The sequence below is a fragment of the Dysidea avara genome, chromosome 9 (genome assembly GCF_963678975.1).
Source record: "Dysidea avara chromosome 9, odDysAvar1.4, whole genome shotgun sequence".
Taxonomy (NCBI): domain Eukaryota; kingdom Metazoa; phylum Porifera; class Demospongiae; order Dictyoceratida; family Dysideidae; genus Dysidea; species Dysidea avara.
This window is the reverse complement of record NC_089280.1, coordinates 14,118,317-14,139,971: the sequence shown is the minus strand read 5'-3', so window position 1 is coordinate 14,139,971 and position 21,655 is coordinate 14,118,317. Positions and strand designations below refer to the sequence as shown.

General features: G+C 39.3%; 1 long non-coding RNA gene across 6 annotated transcripts in view; it reads right to left on the bottom strand.

Annotated features, from left to right (window-relative positions):
• Positions 1–21,655, bottom strand: part of LOC136267430 (uncharacterized) — a 57,268-nt gene that overhangs the window by 26,750 nt on the left and 8,863 nt on the right. For all 6 annotated transcript variants that reach the window (XR_010706675.1, XR_010706677.1, XR_010706678.1 and 3 more), the window contains exons 2-3: positions 12,184–12,262; positions 6,815–6,919 (exon numbers count right to left, since the gene is read on the bottom strand). This is a non-coding gene — a long non-coding RNA (uncharacterized lncRNA). The remainder of the gene's footprint in view (positions 1–6,814; positions 6,920–12,183; positions 12,263–21,655) is intronic.

The following is a 21,655-nucleotide window of genomic DNA, read 5'->3' as shown; positions in this document are numbered from 1 at the left end:
AACAAGTATATAGACTATCCAAAACCCATTTTCAACTTGTTTCAATAAGTACTGTAGTTTATCCTAGCTAATACATGAATAGTCATTAATAACTGCATGAACGACTGTTTAACAGATTCACACCAAACTTGGTACTGAGATTTATCTATAGACCCTTCAGGTGTGTGTGGCAATCAGAGTTTTCAGATAACGAGTTTGCATCTCATACAGGAGTATATATTACCATGAAGAGATCACTGTATCTTGAAAGGTGAGGGTTTGTATGTTGACTGTAACCAGCTTCTTGGGACACACAGTGCTTCTTTTAAAACTTCATGATCAATTGCTATTGATGAGAAACTGGTGGTGTGCAATCTGCATAGGACAGGTACCAGCAATAAGCCTGCATGTGCTGTCTTACAGTTGGGTTCAGGTGGGACGCATTACTGCCATGATGCAGTACTATCACAAGTCTATGTAACTTCACTGAGTATTATTATAGCATGACCACGTAAACAGCAGTGGTTATACAAAAGCATTGTTATTGCGTATTTAATTAAGACTAACTGCTGAAGGCCTGTAAGACTCCTGGTATGTATGACATGCAGAGTTATTCAGTGTGGCTATCTACTGAGCAAAGCTAGCACCATTCAACCGCTGTAGTGACCCATGATTTAAGAACTCCAGAAAATTAATCGATTATGGATTTTGATGCTACTATTGGCCAAGACACATACACAAATATACAACATTTATAGAATAGAATAAAATAATTATAGTCACCATAAATAATAATAAACAAACATGCAGTTATCAAACATCCATAGAAGGAAATTATCAATGTAAAGTGTAACCGGGCTGTAAACAGTCATGCTGGAATAAACTGTTCTTAACATGACCCAAGTTCAACTGGTGCATGGTGGCTAGTTATATTCTTCAGCCATCAATGCATGGTGTGCCATGCAAGATGATGATCTTGACTTGCCCATGTTGGAACTGAAGCTTAGAACAGAGTGCTGATTTCTTCTGGGTTGTTGTATTGTGGGTACAGGTTGATGACTTGGTCTGCTGAGTATGGTACTGCTTTCTCTTCAGATAGCTTCATGTGACTGTGCATTAAATTGGGATCTGATGACTGCAGCTGTCTGATGTGGTGAAAACATTTTATAGGTGGTCGGTTGAAGTGGTCCCTATCATCTGTGAGTAATGCTCTTTGTTTTGCAGTTCGCTGCTGTTTGAATTCTTCCTCTTCAGTTTCGCTAACTTCATCCAGCGAGCCCAAGTCTGAGCATTCTGATGGGGTAAAGCTGCTAACACTGGATTGTGATGCTAGTTCGCTGACTGAACCATTAAGTGAGTTCATCCTTTCTCTAAACTGGGTGTCTTGCTGGCGAAACGCTGCTAGCTTTTCTCTGATCTGCATCAGTTGCGCATCCACAACGTTTATCAGTTCAGAACTGCTCATGCTCTTAGCACGATCCGAGCTAGGGCTGGATGGTGAATATCTACTGTCAAACGATGCTCTCTTCAGCATTCTCTTCTTTGATACGTAGAGATCGGGAATATCGCCACAGGACGAGTTCTGTTTGCTGTTGCTACGAGTCCGTCTGAGCATAAACGCACTGAATAGATGATCCATTTTATCTCGTTGCTATTGCTTTAACTCTCTGCTTTTCGCTTGACTCTGACACAACCGAATGCGATCAGTGGTTTTATAGCTAGTGATTTTAGTGCATAACTGCGGAAATACCTAATGTGACGTCACGGGTGTTAAAAATTGGTCATGCGCACAGCCACAGATCTACAATAGCTGTAATAAGTACTAATTGATAGCATGTATTCACTGTAAATGTACTGTCAACAAACCGGACAGTCCCGAAGGGGAGAAAAGTTATTAATATGGAGTAATACCTGGAAATATGGTATGGGATCACAGATCATGACAGCTGTTTCTGCATGTGTACGTAGCTGTAATGTGAACTGTGATATATCCACTGGCACCATACAGTGTAAATAAAAATTAACCATAATTATTATATTGTTCACAGGAATACTAACATCAATTGTTCTGTGACATAGTGTCAGTGTACAATATATATATATAGTATAGCTACAACTTTTAAAATCACCTTGCATTTTTTTTTAAGTAGATATATGTTTTCAGTTACTTAAATAATTCATCGATACCAGCAGCCTCACCTAATCCATGTCCCTATAATTATGTGACCATTGTGAATTATATAATATCTGCCGATGATAACAAACACAATATTATGTTCTTAGCATTTCAATTACAGTTAATGATTTCAACATTTTTTACTTGATATAGATAGCAGATGTCCTGAGAGTCCCTTCCGATACAGCATATGATGTAATTGTTTTGCTGATACTATAACTGGACAATATTTGACAGAAACATACACACCAAAAATTACTGGTACACCATGCTGGCAGTCATTGCTTCTTGTGTGATCAAGAATGTAATGTATATTATGTCTTTTTGCTGTACACCTGCTAGACTGAGTACATCCGCCAGTGTATAGCCATCTTGTGCTGTAATGTGCATGTAGTGTAGTAGAGTTTTCATATAGTTGTTATACGGTATTAATACACGTACGTTCTGTTGTACACATGCACATGTGTTGCTCTCTGTACTCAACTGTGTGTATGGTTGTACCGTTGCAAGGTCTATCCTTCGAATCACTACTAAAACTCTGTTAAAAATACTATAGTGTGTATAATATTAATCATAGTAGAAGCACTAGAGATAAGATCTCTGGTGGATTGTCCTGAAAACTAGCCAGCTACACTGTATGGGAGATTTCTCGACCACCTGTGGCTGGTGTTTCATACTGTGGGCAGAAATATAAATGAACTGAGATATCTGGTACCTGTGTTGTTGTCGTCGTCATTGCTGTGTGTGTGTGTATGAGTGTGTTGACCAACTGCAAGAACACTTCGTTAAATATTCATAATATTTTCAAGAATTGAAAGGATGTTGGTTAGCTAGCACCAGCCTTCTTGACTTACAACTGTAGTAACATAACTACAATTATGCATGATTTGTTGCTCTTCCAGAACTGTTAATGACTTATGTACTGTATATGGTAAAATAATGGTGAGGGTAATATTTGATAAAACGCATTCTGTATGAATTCTGATAAGTAGCTACAATGGTCTCCCTACTGACAAAGCATATAATAAATTGTCCTTCACATATCTCTCTGCATGTGTCAACATCTAATATTAAAAGTAAATTATATCATAATGAGAATGTTCATGGTTCATAGATTGCCTTCTAGTATTTCGAACCATGCATTAATGTTGTCCCAAATCTTACTAGGGTCAACAGTCTTCTGACTTCCCCATGATCTGTAGTCTCTCCCACAATCTGTAGATGACTGTGGGTGACTTAGTAAGTGTGCAAGGCCCTCTATGCTTTGGGTCAACATTTTTGGATTTTTTACATGCCTATCAGTAACCTTACAGACAAATACTTGGGCAGGCAAGAGTGCAGGAGCTAAAAAGAGGGCTAGTTGTGGCCAAAAGGCTTGACTTTTGGATGTAGTTGTAAAATTATGATAGGGTTATAGAAGTAAATAAAATAGCAAGTTGTACCACAGTTGTATATATGCATGCATGTGTTCATCTTAAGTTAAATATATTCACAGTCTGCTGCTGAAACTGCCTTAAGATCTGATCTTGCATGAGATACCTATTTTACAAACGTCTCCTCTTTTGTGGTGCCTTCCACACCAGCCTTTAGTCATTTTAAATGTTTCTCTTTTACAAGCAGTCAGCTATTAATTAAATGCTAATAAAACAATAGTTCATTCTATAAATCTCTTTTAAACCCAATCTTGGCATTGTAACTACTATATGATAGCTTTATATGTAATTCTTTTTTTATTTTCAATTCACTGTATTTCAACAATTTCTCTGAAAATTGCATCTAGATACGATCTTGTCACATGCAGCCACAGCTGCATTTTCTGGGTGGTATATATGTATGCTTCCAGACCCCCCATTTGGTGATAATTTCCATCGGCACTGGAACTTTGCCACTCAACTCTTTACTTTAACTACTTGCCAATATAGAACACAAAATATATTCACTTTAAACAAAAATACAAATTTTATCTATGTGTAAGATGTATTCTCTATTCCACACCTCCCATCTCAGATTAGGACTTAGTTGTAAAAAAATAGTTTTTTAGCCACTAGCAAGAACTCTGGAGCAAGGCCAGCAAATAATTACACAATGGCAAAAATTTTTCCATTGAATTGTATGCGAACTATAAACCATTTCATTGTGAGAAACCAACTTTGTCAACAAAATCAGGTAATAAGTGAAGTTCTAATTTCTTATATGGTATTTCAATAAGTATTATATATCATAAACTTTATATGTGTGCTAAATAGCTACTTGTAAAATGGTTAGTCATAATTTCTAAATTGTACCATACAATTAATTCATCGTTTACATACAGCCTGATATTGTTCCTGCTATATATCTAGCACCAATCACCAAACGAGAGAGTATGTGGATAGTATTGTACTTATCTCATATAGTTGTATGCTTCAATACAATCCACATAGTTCTTTTACATTAATAAAGGTGATAAAGTTTAATAGATTGGTAAAGGTGATAAAGTTTAATAGATTGGTATGTAGCCACTAGAAGTTGAAAACATTTCTTTTGATGTATTTGACTATACCAGTTTTTAGCAGAATATGCAGATCATAGTAGGTAGGTGAGATTCAGCATCAAGCTCACAGTAACAACAAAGCTCCTCTCTGCTCCAGATTGTCTCACGCACACACGGAGTCCCCCAAACCATTAATAGGAAGTATTTTGGTGATACGAGATCTGCATAGCAACATGCAAAGTCACAGCTATATTCTAATGGTTTTGTGCCATCAGTAGCACATTGGAGACTACAATGTTTTCAGTAAGTTGACATTTAATAAATGTAATTGTTGTACAGTGGTTATTTCACAACCAAAAATCTCAAGAGTACAGGGTTGATAGGTTGTTATACTGTAGGTGAACAGTAATTAAGTTAAACAAGTGCTTGTGCTCAGACATGGAGCCTGAGGCTCACCTGCTTCTTTACAACACATGTATACTCTTGCAGCTAAAGTGATAGGACTGGCTGGTAGTATTATTACATGTTAGCTAATTGATAGCCGCAGCTACTTAGCTTTTACAAACTGTAAGTTTATTTTCAAAACACAGCTGACTGTTCTAATTCGAAATTACTTATGATATGGTAAGTGGCTTCTGTATGATATTTAGCTAATCAGTTCAAAAATAATTACGATTTTGCAAAAAGAATTGTAGTGTTGCTATGCAACTCATACCATTGGTTCTTTTACTTACTTGATTACTTGATTATTTTATTTTTGAAAATAATGTATTAGTGGCAACACACCCAGATAATAAACATCGGTAGTGATATCAGCCCTTGTGCCATTCTGTACAAATACCAATGTTGGGAAAAAATCCAATATTGGTGGCCGATATTTTAGCCAATCTGATATTCGGTACACCTCTAACTTGTACAGTAAGTCTCAAGAATCAGACATATGATACTGTTGTACATGTAAACACAAGCTTGTAATTTTCAATAAGTGCCACAGAATACTTGTTTGTGCTTAGTTGTACTCACACACACTCACACTCACACACACGCACGCACGCACGCACGCACGCACGCACGCACGCACGCACGCACGCACGCACGCACGCACGCACGCACGCACGCACGCACGCACGCACGCACGCACGCACGCACACACACACACACACACACACACACACACAAACACACAGAGAAATGTTTCTGAAGTACATAGTTATTTACTTTGATAATGCTCATCCTTATCATTTTGTGTAACAATCAAAATGATTCAGGAACTTCCCTAGTTTGCACCTTTCCACAAGTTTTCCATCTGACTGTGGTTGATTTACGATAGATTACAAATATTTACTATTATCTCAATAAGCAAATTATGATAGGTGATCTTTAGGTATCTAGATAATCTTTTTATCTAAATTATCTTCCATCCCTAAGTAATGCATGTGATAAAGCTAACCATTTTCCCCTAGTATAAATGGCTAGTATAATTGAATTGACTGGTTATTTTAGAAATATGTACACAGATTTATAGAATATATTTTACCATAAATGCCGGATAGGCACAAAATCTGCACAACAAATAACATCCAGCATTACTTAATTAACAACCAACTGTTCTTGAATTTTAGAAACCTACAAAATGCACATATAAGCAAACTTCTGATGTGTATTATTGTCCTACATGTTGACAACATCCAGTCTCACAAGTCAAGTGATATCATATCATCAACAATACAACTTCATGCAAATAACATGCTGGTATACCTTACACAAGAGTTTAAACATATTCACTACATTTTACAACCACAATTACAGGAATTACATAGCATTAAGTAATGTGATATGGATATGATTTCAATTAGCTATAGCCACAGGTTCATACTGTGCTACTTTGGTATTGTCGAGTTTCAGTTCATATACTTTTGGAGGGTTAAGTAATCATCAAGTTTTATTGACATAGGTGTTTTCTTATGGACGTTGGAATGCACAAAAGTAGAAAGGAAAAGTACAGAAAGTCACTTGAATCTGAAATGATTTAATTATTGTTTAAATACAACTGCCACCTTATGTGTACATTAGTCTGGGTCAACCAATAATTGTTGTTGGTATGGTTTAAACTGGGTACTGCTACTGCATCCATATTAGGCTACTATCAGAGACAGCTGACTTGTGTATTATATGATTTACTATACCTTTGTCTGGACAGTGTATATCAATGGATCAAAACATCCTGTGGTCTTCCTGAGCTTTCCCCATTCAATCTCACTCAATAATATCACACAGATACTTCTCTGACACTAGAGCAGTAATTGAGAAAACATGTTGTGATATGTTATATACCCATGTATACATAGCAACAGACTATATTCAAAATTCACATTCTGCAAGAAAATCCTGTACACAATAGAATAGAGGGGGAGAACTCTTCATAATTACATGTATACTTGAAATTAACAAGGAGAAGACATCCTGGCCGCCTGGCAGACTCCTGTAAACATTTGAGCATTAATTGGATGCTGCAGGTTCGAAGCTGCCCAGGTCCAGTCATGGATTTTTCTCCTTTCTCCACCTTTTCAAACATACATTCTGTAACAACTTTAAACAGGCTGTAGGACCAGGAGTCCTACAGCCTGTTTAAAGTGGTATTGAGTCCTAGTTGTATAAAATATACTTAATACCATTCTTGCAGGCAACACTGTTTCTTGGAATTCAGAATTCACAATGTCTTTGAAACAAAAACTTTATACCAGAATCAGCTGTCCACAATGACGTTTCTTGACGTTGTGATTACGTTTCGTGTATTATCTATTATGTCACAAAAAATGGCCACTGTAGTGTGGGGACTTTGTACATGGAGGTATAGGGTGAGATAGCACTTCCCCATGATAGCGTTTATAAATAGGGCAAAGGTAAGCCTATTTGTGTGTGAATTTAAAATTTTCGGTCTGCTTTCCTTGTTGGAGCACGTTTTGCACTGTCATGGTACTGTACTACTTCTTACCTTTATTATCTCATGTTTCCATGTGTAAAAAACTACAGACAACATTCCCTTCAAAAACTGTGTGCCAAAGTCTCTGAAGCCCCCCCCCCCCCCCCCCCCGCACTAACACGACCATTTTGCCAATTATGACATAAAATTTTGTAATCACATCAAGAAACGTCATTGGAGATATCGCTCATTCCACTAACAAAGAGAGATTGAACTTCTAACGGTATTTGCTTATTTATCTGTTTAATATCATTTTTACTGGTACAGAAACACATTATTGTTACAGAGTGCTACATAGTACAAACATGTTTAGTCTATGTATCGTATAGCAAAGGACGTTAGTGAAATTCCGCTTACGTGTATGTAGTCTAGTTGAAAGTAACAAGCAAAAGAAAGAGAATGTAACATTATACTACTCTACCAGATGGGCCTATTTTGCATCACTACAACGTGCTTACCAATGTTTCCATGTTGTGATAGTGCAAGCAAAGTAGCGTGTTTATGGAAATTAACTCACTACTTCCCAGAAAAACAATCGAGTGAAACTACTCCATATGTTTAATTACATATCAAAGATTGTCTCATGAAGCACAAGAATGAATAATAAGAAAATCACTTATGGTGGCTCTCTCAAGAGAGGTGGAGTTCCAAGATTTGTACTTGAACTTGTAATAGTAAATCCAAGGCTGTGGAACTATCACAGTCTAAGATATAAGTGTAAAAAAAAAAAGCGGCTTGTGCTATTGAGTATGCGAAGGAGGAGAAGGAACAGAATATGACGTTTTCAGCAAAATTTCATGTGGAGTTACTAACATTTATTTATTTATTTATTTATTAAGGTTTTACAGCACAAGTGCTGAAGGTCTGTAGGACACCTGGTCCTACAGCCTATTTAAAGTTGTTACAGAAAGTATGTTTGAAAAAGTGGAGAAAGGAGACGAAATCCTTGACTGGACCTAGGCAAAATATAACAGGGATTACTTACTTAGTGATATGCTTATATAATAATATACAAGTTGTTTTTTACAAAAGAATAGTTTTAAAGGTAGGTTTTAGGTGTGTGCGTTCTACTAGAGTTAGTTGTTCATGTAAATAACTCACGGTAGTCGTGCACCCTACTTTCTTTGGCCATGCGACTCACTACTGTGAGTCTTGATACTTGTTTGTTTACTTTTTTTGTAACATTATTATGACTGGACAACCCGCACATACTGTATCAAAGGAAAAGATGGTACCAGAGGTAATGTTTTTGTCTCAACCTGCGCCCCCAGCTATCAATTACTGACTCGAAAGTGAAGTGGTCATTACAATTCGCTTTCAGCTATGTTTAGCCCGTTACACAGTGCTACAAAATGAAGAACAGTAGGAGAAGTGCCTCTGTAGTCACCATGAAAAATACAGATGATTCATGTGTCCCAACTATCAATTACTAACTCAGCCATTACGTTTTGCTTTTACCTATTTTCAGCACATTACAAATGAAGAGCAGTCAGTGCAAGAAGCACCTCTGCAATTAATCTAGTCACCACATAAAATACAGACAATTTTCATTTACTGTAGGGAAGACATGTATCGTGCTACTGCGAATTGACACCTTGGGGCTGTCAGCAAAAAGAAATGGAACACAAAGGAGGACAAAGGTAAGTCCATGATACGTGCATTGTACATACTGCGGTTTGCCAAAAGGCATGTCTTGGGATGAAGTGACATCGAACAGTGAAAAAAATCAAGCCCCTAGTCTTAGCCGTTATCTTGTCTGAAGGCAGTCTGTAGAAAATTCCATTAAATTAAATAATTTTAAACTTCATAACAATCTGTTGGAAGCATGGAGGCACTTTTGGGCTTGGTTATACTTAACCAATGCTGCCAAGGCACCAGGATGATATTATGAAGCTGGTTTTTGATGATAGTTTTGGCCAGAAAACTCAAACTACCATGCTACAATACTACCACACTGTATGATACTAAATGTTTAGCCTTTACAGTATATGCTCAGTCATAATTGTTGGCCCTTTTGTCAATCACTGCTTGTAGGAGTTGAACAAATTACACCAAACTATCACATCTTGACAACTTAACATCAGTGGAAGCATTACCCTACACAAAGCATATTGTGTGGGAACATACAATAAACTGACTACAGTATACGATGCTAATAGCATCAAGCCATTCAACATCTCAGAACTAGAATAGAATGTTTTTATAATACACTGAGAAAATATAGTGATGCATTGATTCTTTGCTCATAAGAGTTTAGCTTTTGTATACTACTCATTTCTGTACTGTTCTGTGCATTACACCACTCATTATGTGTTGTGTTTATACACTTGTAGGAATGCTTCAGATGGTAATAGTACTAGCACTATTGTTGATAGTCCATGTAATAACTACACAAGGTAACACATTAAGTCACAAAAACTATCTGTTATCATGCTAATGTGGGAACACATGTTGCACTTGTGCCTATGGTGTGTGTTTGAAACATATGGCATATCTTTGATGTGGTGCATGTGTGTATGTGTGTACATATGTAGTGTAGTATATGCACTGTCAAAACACACAAATAAACAGGACAGATGCATGTGTAGGATGCATACAAGAGCACACATACATTAGGGTTGAAGACGGATCACCATCACTGACCTGGATGACCAGGATCTGATTATACCTTCCAGAGCATCCACTGTACAGGTACCCAACAGCTAAGTTTCAGATAACTTTAATTTGATGTAGATTGCATTGGGAAAGCTTCAAATGGGTGGGTGGTGGGGGTGGGAGAAGGGCAATGGACTGTTTAAAGAAATTAAAGAGGAAGGCGTAGGAATGAATAAGGCCACGTTTTTGGCCATTCAGGTCTCAAAACTGGCTAAAATGAAAGGAAATTTACAGCACGGATCTTGATTCAACACCACGGAGCTATACAGCTACGTACAGCTATACCCAGACTGGCCAGAGCTCCACTAGGCCTCAGACTGCTCATACGGATCGCTACTGTGCTTGGAAAAAGCAGCCAGCAAAAGCATACCATTCAAATCTAGCTTATTTTGATTGTGTAGTTTATTCATGTAGCTTTGTGTTCTTGGTGAATCAGATTTGCTGTCAGGATGATAAGACCAGATCTAGTCACATATTAATCAAACAGTAACACAGACAAGCTTTATTTCATCAGTACTCTCATATTCAAAAGTGGGTGTTGCTCCAGCAACTGGACGACTTGTCTAGTATATGCTGTATTAGCTAATGCTTCCACAATGAGTGACTACTGAAACTATAAGTGATACAAAAATAGTTATCTGCTGATACTTGTTGCCCAAGTAATGAACGATAGAAATACTACAATACAGCATGCACAGTCACATAGCTTGATTTAAAACTCTGCTTTTCTATTTCTTTGGAATATACTTGCTAGTTTTGATTTGTTTCATTTCCAATTGTCACTATTAAGGAAGACATTGTAATCAGCGCAATGCACAAGACCTACAATCAATTGACCAGGACCAAATATGACCCAGATGACTCAACACAGTTTCAACTCTGATGCACACACACAACATAAACACACACACAAACACAGAGTATATGTACAGTTGTATATGTACAAGCAAGTGACTGTACATTGCATGGTTAGAGGGTGTGATGTGGGTATGCCCACTACACGACTATGTACACACAGGTATCTACAACAGCATGTACAAGTGAAATATCACTGCCTAGGAACATACCGTATTTATCCGGGCTCAAATAAATGCCGGGTCCTAAATGAAAGCCAGGGGGCGCTACCTAAATACAAGGGGTAGGATGAGATTACAATAGCTTAATTTGTAGCACAAGGCTTACTACAACTAATGAAACCTGTGGCTTGTCAAAAGTATGTAAACAGTAGCTGCTACAAGGAGCAACAAGATTTTTCAGCTGGTTCACGACTGGATTATAAGAAATAAATGCCCGGGCATCTATATGGATACATGTATAAGTCACGATCATGGCATATTCATAGTGATCATGTTGCATATTAGCCCATTAATCGGATTAATCTAACTAGTCATAGCATGAATAGCTGATAAAATATACCTGCAACTGTACATAGCTCACTGCTCTCAGTAAACAACACCATGCTTCATTTATTTATTTATTCATGATCTTAAGGGAAGAAACACCACAAGGTTTCATAATACATACAGTACATTTCCAGGGAAGGATGCACATTTATTCAAGTAATGATATTACTGTTCAGCTTGATATCATCTGGGGCACAGCAGAGGCAGTGGTTAATTAAGCCAATAATGCTAAAAAAATTAAGCCATAAGTGGGGGATGTTGGGACAACGACATGAAATCATTACATAATCAAAACCCAGCCACCATTTGGAACCTAGATCATACGACAGCAAACTAGTTGTCAAGATGTTTACTGGCTTATTACCATGGAAACATTCAGAAGCCTCTGAGAAGGACACTATAGTACTTCACATATACCATATAGAGCATCAACTAAATAACACCTTCCAACATACTGACATTTTATGTAGAGATGGTGACAGGAATACTAGCCACATAAACCTGGTATGCTAACCTGATAATTGGTAGATGATGGTTTCATATAGGACTGGTGTAGTGTAACATTCTACACAGTTCACAAAGGCAGTAGGTACCTAAATGTGATGGGTAAGATAAATATCACATTACAATCATACAACATGTCAATTATGTACTATAATGTACTCCACTACACAGAGACACTGGGACATTTGAATGAGACACTTTTATTCTGGCACCTGCATAGTAAAGTTATGCTATCAGAATCAATGTCCAAGAAATGTTGTTGAGGTACATGTAATAAGATTCATGATTAATTCTTTTAAACAATTCCATCATGTACCGAAACAGAACCACTATATAGCAACAAGACATACAGTAGGTACTGTACTAGCGTCTGAATGAATGCCATTTAATTTAGTGTTGTTTCATTTGCATAAAAATTTGTTTTGTCACGAACCAATGTTTATTATAGCAAAACTCAATACACTTAATTTTTGTCATTTTATAATCTCTAAACATATAGGAATATTTGGGGGGACTTCATTTCACTTTCAATACCTGTATAAACATTGCCACATAAAGTATATAACAAAATTCAAGATGACTTTATTCTTGCATGCCACCTGCAAAAAGATACTCTAGTGGTAAATAGTTTGAGCTCATTTCACTTTCACAATAACTTGTTTTAACACATAGACTGCATAACAGATGTCTAGCACATCATCATAGGAAGACTAGAATGAGAGAAGTTCGAAGAAATCAGTGAACTACAACAAGGAGGTGCTTGCTGAATTTATGTAATAGTTGTAACACGGGCATGAGGGCTTTGCCTGATATGTATGCCCTCTGCCCTTGAGCCGCCTGATATGTATGCCCGACTGCCCGAGGGCAGAGGGCATACATATCATGCAAAGCCCGAATGCCCCATGTTACAACTACTATGTAAGGCTGATAGCCTATGCAGGATGATCAACCACCCAAGCCAATACGAGTGCAGCCACTGGATGTATTATATATGCACACCTAAAATTTTCGATTATGGGTCAGCAGCTAGTACGTTCTGGTTATGTTCAGTTATGATAAACGGACATATCCTAGAGATATCACGGAAAATTTCCGTTATGCGAGCTTAATGTTTTAATCAGTGCTATTGAATCGTTTATGGGAAAACTACGCAGTTCACTAAAGGCTTGTAGAGTGGTTATTCCGAGCTGAGTGATAGCTTTGTGATGGGGTGTGTCCGTACTTGAAAACGTGCAGAAACAATCGAATGAATAAGCTATAGCACTAGTTTTTACCTTAGCCCAACGCTTTTCAACTTGTAGGATAGCGAGGGTAACAAAACGCTCTCCGTCTGTGTGGTTTTCATGGCGAAATCCAAGTTGTGCATCCTAATCAGGTGAGTATTATTCGATCCCCACAATCGATTTTGACATCTACGTCTATATAATCACGGCCCAGTTGTAGACTGGCTATATTTCGTATGTAGCCTGGCTAGCTGGGCTACATACGAAATGTAGCCTGGACGGCTCCTTTGATCTGAGGCGTGAAAGTGTTACATGATTTGTTAAATAACTTTTTAGCTTATAGAACACATAATTATGTCATTACAATGACATTTAACACTACAGGAAAAATCAAATTACTTCTCTTTCAAATACATGTGTGTTTACAAGTACAAGGAAAATAATTAGGAATTTTAAAATTTGAGTTGAGGTTGGAAGTATAGTGAAACGGGGAGTCTGCAGCTATATAGTGGACATTAAGACTTCAGTCATGACTACTCTGAAATGAGTCTAGTCTGATGAGCATAGGCTACTCATCCTCCACACCAGCAACTGGGGAAGGGATTTAAATGCATGAAGTATGTTTTTTGAACTGGTGGTTTAACTTGCAGTGATCGATGCACTGAAGCTAGTTCTCTGGAATATTTCTTTAGTAGCTCGGTAATATAATAGACTAGTGTGCTCATAATGCAACATGAGAGGCCTGTTGCAAGCCCTATATTGTAGGAACTGAACCTTAATGCACGCACAATGATTGTAATCTAATTAGTATTTAGTAGTAGCAACACATGTTGTCTTATGTAATCTGTATGTGTGATTGTGGGTTGGAATCATCCAGTTATCGCGTGATCATACATGGCGCTGCGAACAGTTCGCATCCTTCGCCCTTCGTAACCCAACTACCGATTCCCTGGTGCCGGTTAGAGGCACCCGTTAAGGTGACAGTTACATACTTGTACGTCTTTTCTCGCTCCCTTTTCTCCGTATAGAGTTTTTCGTTCCCGCCACACAGGAAGAACAATGGCTACTTTTACCTTCCGACAAGGTGACTTACCAAAGCTTGATCTTCAAGTGGATCGAGGCACAGATTTCGCCGCATGGAAGGCCCAATGGGACTGCTACTCCAGCCTGTCCGGACTTACTGATCAATCGGACGAAAAGCAAGTACAGGCGCTGACCCTCTGTTTCTCCCGTGAGACCCTCACAATCGTCCAGAACCTCGGACTGTCAGAGGACGATAGAAAGAAGGTGAGTCTCACTATTGCTGCATTGAAACGCTATGTTGATGGTCACGTTAATGAGACCGTCGAACGTAGGAATTTCCGCAGGCGTTTTCAACAGCCTGGCGAGTCATTCGATGACTATCTTGTGTCACTACGTGAGCTTGTGAAAACATGCAATTTCTGCTCAGAGACGTGTGCTCAAAAAAATATACGAGATCAGATTATAGAAGGGTTAGTCGATGGTGAAATAGTCGAAGACCTATTACAACAAAGCGATCTCTCCCTTACCACAACCATCAGCAAGTGTAGAGCAAAGGAGGCTGCAAAACAGCAGCGTGCAGAGATCTCTGACAGATCCCAGTCCATATCAGCCCTTTACCAACCTAACACCAGCAGACAACCCACTAACACAAATCCTTGTTCAGGATGTGGTGGCAAACCCCACCCAGCAGGTCGTACACAGTGCCCTGCATACAACTTGACTTGCTTCAATTGTCAAAAGGTTGGCCACCTCGCAAAAGTATGCCGTAGTAAGCCACTCCGTAGACATGTTCCACAACTGCCCCCATCAGAGTACACTCAGCTACCATATCAGTCTGTAGCGACCACCCCCAAACGCATCAAGACCATCACTTGTGCTGATACAGAGGATCAGTTATCATTGCCCCATATCAAGCATGTAACCACTAATGATGCTGCACCGACCATTCTAATTCATGTCTCTTCCTTGAATGGATCGAGTGACATTGAGATGCTACCCGACTCTGGTGCCGATATATCAGCAGCAGGTAGAGAGATACTGACACGGTTGGGTGAGCACGTAGACAACCTTCCACCATCTGGAATTACACCACAAACAGTGAATGGTTCAACAATGCAACCACTTGGCAAACTGCCAGTCACCCTTCGCCTTGGCGACAAACAATACCAGGATGACATCCACATCTACCCTGGGGTGTCAGGAGCCTTAATATCATGGAGAGCCTCTAAGGGCCTAGGTATCCTCCCAGAGCATTACCCCCATCCTGCACCTACCGTGGATACTTCATCATGTCCCACCATCAAGGTTACCAGTACGAGTCAGCCCTCATCAGTCGTTGACTTCAGCAAGGAGTTTCCAACAGTATTTGATGGCATAATCCGCAACATGGATGGTGAAGAGTTCCACATCTCGTTGACCAAAAATGTCAAACCCTTTTGTGTTCACACACCAAGATCAATCCCATTTGCGTTTCGTGACAAGCTTAAAGCTGAATTAGATCTCTTGCAGGAACAGAACATCATAGCTCCTGTAACTGAGGTGACGGAGTGGTGTGCACCTATTGTCGTCACACCTAAGAAGAATAGCGAGTCTATTCGGATGTGTGTCGATCTATCACGTTTGAACAGGTACGTCCAACGCGAGCGCTACCAGTCTATAACCCCAGCCCAAGCAGTAGCAGACATTGCTGCAAGTGATGCAAAATATTTTACAGTGCTTGACGCCATGAAAGGATACCACCAATGTGCACTCGACAGTGAGAGCCAGTTGCTGACGACCTTCATAACTCCCTTTGGGCGGTTCAAATACCTCCGTGCACCATATGGGATCTCATCTATCTCCGAGCATTACGACCGCCGCATGGCTGAAGCGTTTACAGGGCTCAATGGTTTCCGTCGCATCGTTGACGACATAGTTATCTATGATAGTGATGCTGCAACCCATACAGAACATGTTCGTGCATTTTTGAAACGTTGTGCAGACAAAAACATTGCACTTAATTTAGCTAAATGTAAATTTCATCAGACAAAGGTCACCTTTGCAGGATTCATCTTGTCTGCAGATGGCTACCAGGTTGACCACACGATCACAGACGCCATCTCGTTATTCCCAACCCCAACTAACCGCACCGACTTGCGTTCATTCTTTGGCTTGGCTAATCAACTGTCTGCGTGCACCAACTCAATTGCCACATCGTTGGCCCCACTGAGACCGCTCCTGAGTACGAAGAACGACTTTTTATGGTCACCAGTACATGATAAGGCCTTTGCTGCTGCTAAAGATACCCTTACTGTAGCACCAATTGTTTCCTTCTTTGACCTAGTGAAACTCACTCGTCTGTGTACAGATGCTAGCAGGAACGGATTGGGATTCATACTTCAGCAGAAGTCAGTAGACGGACAGTGGTCCCTTATCCAGGCTGGATCTCGATTCTTGACAGAGACCGAGTCCCACTATGCCGTTATTGAGCTAGAGCTGCTCGCTATATCGTGGGCCGTGTCTAAATGCAGGTTGTTCCTCACTGGATTACAGCATTTTACTGTTCTCACTGATCATAACCCCCTCATCCCAATCCTAAACAGCCATCGCCTCGACGAGGTCGAAAACCCTCGCCTCCAACGATTAAAGACCAGATTGATGGCATACAATTTCACTGCAGAATGGCGAAAGGGTAGCCAAAACGATGCACCTGACGCTCTATCACGCAACCCCGTGTCAGACCCCCAACCACAGGACATGCTTGCCGAGCACGACATCTGCAATCAACCAGAAATGTCTATCAGGGAGATCAGAGTCATCACTAATGATGGCCATGATAGCCCCCACCTCCAAGATCTTCGCAGGGGCGCTGAAAACGATGAAGAGTACCAGCAACTACTCAGCACAATCCTCAGCGGATTCCCTGATCATCGCGGCCAGCTGCCAGATCCATTAAGACGTTATTGGCACATTCGTGAACATCTATCAGTAGATGACAACCTAATCGTCCATGGATGCCGCCTCCTTATCCCAAACAGCATGCGTAAACAAGTCTTGTCTGAATTACATGACTCACACCAAGGTGCTGTGCGCACCAAACAGCGTGCCCGCCTAACCGTTTACTGGCCTGGTATAGATAACGACATTGAGAACATCGTCTTCAGCTGTAAACAATGCCAAGACCACCTCCCATCTAACCACAAAGAGCCAATTATTTGTAAGCCAACCCCTGTCAGACCATTTCAAGAGGTAGCAGCAGACTTTTGCTCACATGGCGGACAGTATTACCTAATCCTGGTAGACTGTTGTACAGACTGGCCTACCATCGTTCCTATGGGACTCAACACAACAGCACCACGCCTCGTCGCTACCGTCAGACAATCCTTTTGCCGTACTGGAATTCCCGATATCTTTTGGTCTGATGGGGGACCTCAATTTACTTCGAAGACCTTCCAGGATTTTGTACGCAGATGGGGATTTCAGCATCAAACCTCAACACCAAGATACCCACAAAGTAATGGGAAAATCGAAGCCACGGTAAAGTCGATGAAAAAACTGATTCGTGCGTCATGGACTGGCCGTACTCTAGATGAAGACAAACTATGCAAGGCTTTACTACAATACCGCAATACACCTTCTCGGAAGGACGGTGTCTCTCCAGCACAGAAGCTATTTGGACATCCCGTACAAGATTCACTCCCAGCACACCAGCGCTCATTTTCCCCAGAATGGCAGCGCAAAACCGCTGAAGCCGAGAAGCAGTTAGCTAATACGCTAGAAGACTCCGCTAAATATTACAATACTCATGCTCATCCCTTACCAGATATTCACATTGGCTCCAATGTAGCCATTCAGAACCCACAAACAAAATTGTGGGATATCTATGGCACTGTCACAGAAATCGGTCCTCACAGGAGATACTACATCAAGACACATAGTGGCCGTGTCCTAGTTAGAAATCGTCGCTTCCTGCGTCGTCGAGTACCACCTCCTTGTTCTACCATGAATCCCACAGTCAACCCATCAATGGACACTAACCAAGATACCTCTACCCCCCAGCAGAACCCACCCCCAAGACGTTCTTCACGTACACGCAACCCACCACAAAGATTAATTGAAGACCCAAGCTGGTCATGACTATAGTATTTCTGACACCCCTCCCACAAACACTTGGTGGGGGGAGGGGGAGATGTAGGAACTGAACCTTAATGCACGCACAATGATTGTAATCTAATTAGTATTTAGTAGTAGCAACACATGTTGTCTTATGTAATCTGTATGTGTGATTGTGGGTTGGAATCATCCAGTTATCGCGTGATCATACATATATCAGAGGAGTTTATAATTCCTAATTGATATAGACATCGTGTGAGGCATTACGACAAGACTACAAGCTGTGACTTGCAGAGATATCTACCCTGTAGTACAACTATAGAATGCACGCAAAATTGTAAAATGTATAAAATCTTAGGAAAAGCTGGGTCCCTGGATTCTGGCCGCTGTTTTTACTTAGTAATAAGATTTACCAGAGTTAAAAGAAAGCATTGTAGACAAATATAACATTGTTAGGTTTACATACATAAAATGGCCTGTGTTGCTTGTTGCTATTGGATGAGTGTTTCACCATGAAATCGATAACAAATATCTTAATTATTATGCAATAAAGAAATATTCAAGGTCTACACAATAAAGGACTTTAGACTCTATTTGGGCTGTTTTGGGTGGGTAATAAATCTCATATACTCCACCTTGATTTCTAATATACTCCACGCCTTCAAGCACAATATGACATATATGCTCAAAATCGGGTTTGTCCAATCGCTATGCGTTGTTCACATGCAGTGATTTAACGAGCGCGATTATTTAGTCACGTGAGGACGCATAGTTGCCATGGTGCTAGTATTATCGTAAGAAAACCAGCCGCTTTAGCCGAGCCTACAGCAGAAACAGCCGTGGATGAGGTAAGTAATCTGAGTGTAATGTGAAATAGAGTCTAAAGCAGTTATACGGGCACAATGTGGAGTCTATGAAATTTATAAACCCTCAGGCCCTTAGTAGCGCCCTTGCTTCGCTCGTGCGCTACAGCCCAGGCCTTCAGGTTTATAAATTTCATAGACTCCACATTGTGCCCGTATAACTATTATTTACACACTCAGACACAAACATATATATCAGAACCATTCTAACGAGTGCCATTTACAAAATCAGCATGTGAAACATTACTCTTTTTGTGTAATAGTGGGAACATTTGACTATTAAAATATATTCACTTACAGCTAATAGTATATGATGCACACAGATAATGAATACAGCAATTAACTGACTAACTGACAGCTTTTTAAACTACCAGACACTTTAGCTGCTGGAATGCCTATTAACCAATGTTGAACTGAAAAAATTAACTTATATATGACGTTACCGCTTTTAAACAAACAACAGCTACGTGAAGGTAGCTAATGCCTTATGACAGCGACATGTTATATTAAAGTACTGAACACTTACATAGGCTGTTAGAATACATCAACAAGTACAGAAATTTTATTAAATATTTTATGTAACATTGAACAGACATACAGTCTGTATATAGCAAACAAGGAAAGTAGTTGATGAGATTTTATGTACTGAATCTTCCTACCTATGATCACAGCGACATGGACTAAATATATGTATTTTTTGTATACATTTAACATACCATGGCAATGTACATTAAATTGCAGATTCACAAGTTTACATCTTGTATATCAAAATGATTATCAAAACACATGGTAGTGTGTTGTGTGGCCAAGAAAGCCTGCGCACCACACCGTGAGTATATTGACAGGAAGAAAGAAAACAGCTTTTTTACGCATGCATAGCTCCATGGCCCCTTCTCCAAAGCACACCATTTTTTTCATTATAGCTGTCCGCCAGGTAGGGTAGGCCACACAGCAAATTTGATTAAATTTGCAACAGCCATTTGCGAGATATGGGCATTCAAAGTTCCATTTTAATTTCTTTGTTTTTTTCTTCTTATGCCGTACGGGCTTCAATTTTCTTTTCGCACACTTTGCAAAAGTTGCTATAAAATGCAAATGTGTATCTAGATTGCCTCGATCTTCAGCACAAATGAAGAGCGTAAAAAGGTGAATTCATGTACCAAGTTTGCTGTGAATCTGAGGAATATCCAAACGTTTATTCACGTAAAAAAAAGATCAAACTCCAGTCACGGCTACAGAGTAAACCAAGTATAGGAATAACTTGATAATTGGTGTGTAGATAGGCTGATCATCATAGCAGTGCCTTTTGATAGTTTGAATAGCAATAGAATTACAGCGACAAAGTTATAAAACAAAAACCAAACAAGTGTAAAATCATGGGATTGAGATACTCTAACAGACAGAGCAGTACTCTAACAGACAGAGCAGTCACCACGGGGTTAAAAAGGTGTACAAAAAAAGTCGGAAAAAAACTTACCAAAGTTTGAACCAAGGACCTCCATACCTAACACCTGCATCCTTAACCACTGAACCACTGCTATCTTGGCTGATCACCTCACTTAATTTCTGCTTTATAAATGAATTTTCTGCTTATAATTAAAAGTTTGTAATTTCATAGATCTACCAATAGAAGTACTAGATTGTTCTAGAACATTCTATGTATGTTCTATTAGAAGTCCTCAAAAAAATGTGCACTCTATTAGAGTATTACAATAATATTATCAAATATTGAAGTAAATCATGTAATACAATACATGTATAAGTCTGTCTTCAATAATCATCATTGTATCTGTATAGAAAAGAAGAAATGTGAGTAAAAACAAACCTCAAAGTCAGCCATAGGCTGGTTTTGGGGCCTTATAAAGTACAAAAAGAAGTGAAATCCACACAAAAACAGCCAAGCTGTGAATAAATGGTGCGGCCTTAAAAATCCTGGGTGAAAAAAGTTGTGAAATCAAAGGTGGCGGCCAAGAAATGGCTGCAATGATGTTAATGCTAAAAAATTTAATAATGACTATGTGCATTGTTAAAATTTATTAGCATTAACATCATTGCAGCCATTTCTTGGCTGCCACCTTTGATTTCACAACTTTTTTCACCCAGGATTTTAAGGCCACACCATTTTTTCACAGCTTGGCTGTTTTTGTGTGGATTTTATTAACCTGTAGTTTCTGTATAATCACATCTTTACCAAAATACTTGGTCATAAGCCCAGGACTAAGTGATGTTATTGATGAATTTCTTTTCAAGTTGAGATGACTACTCCAGTGTGTTACATTCC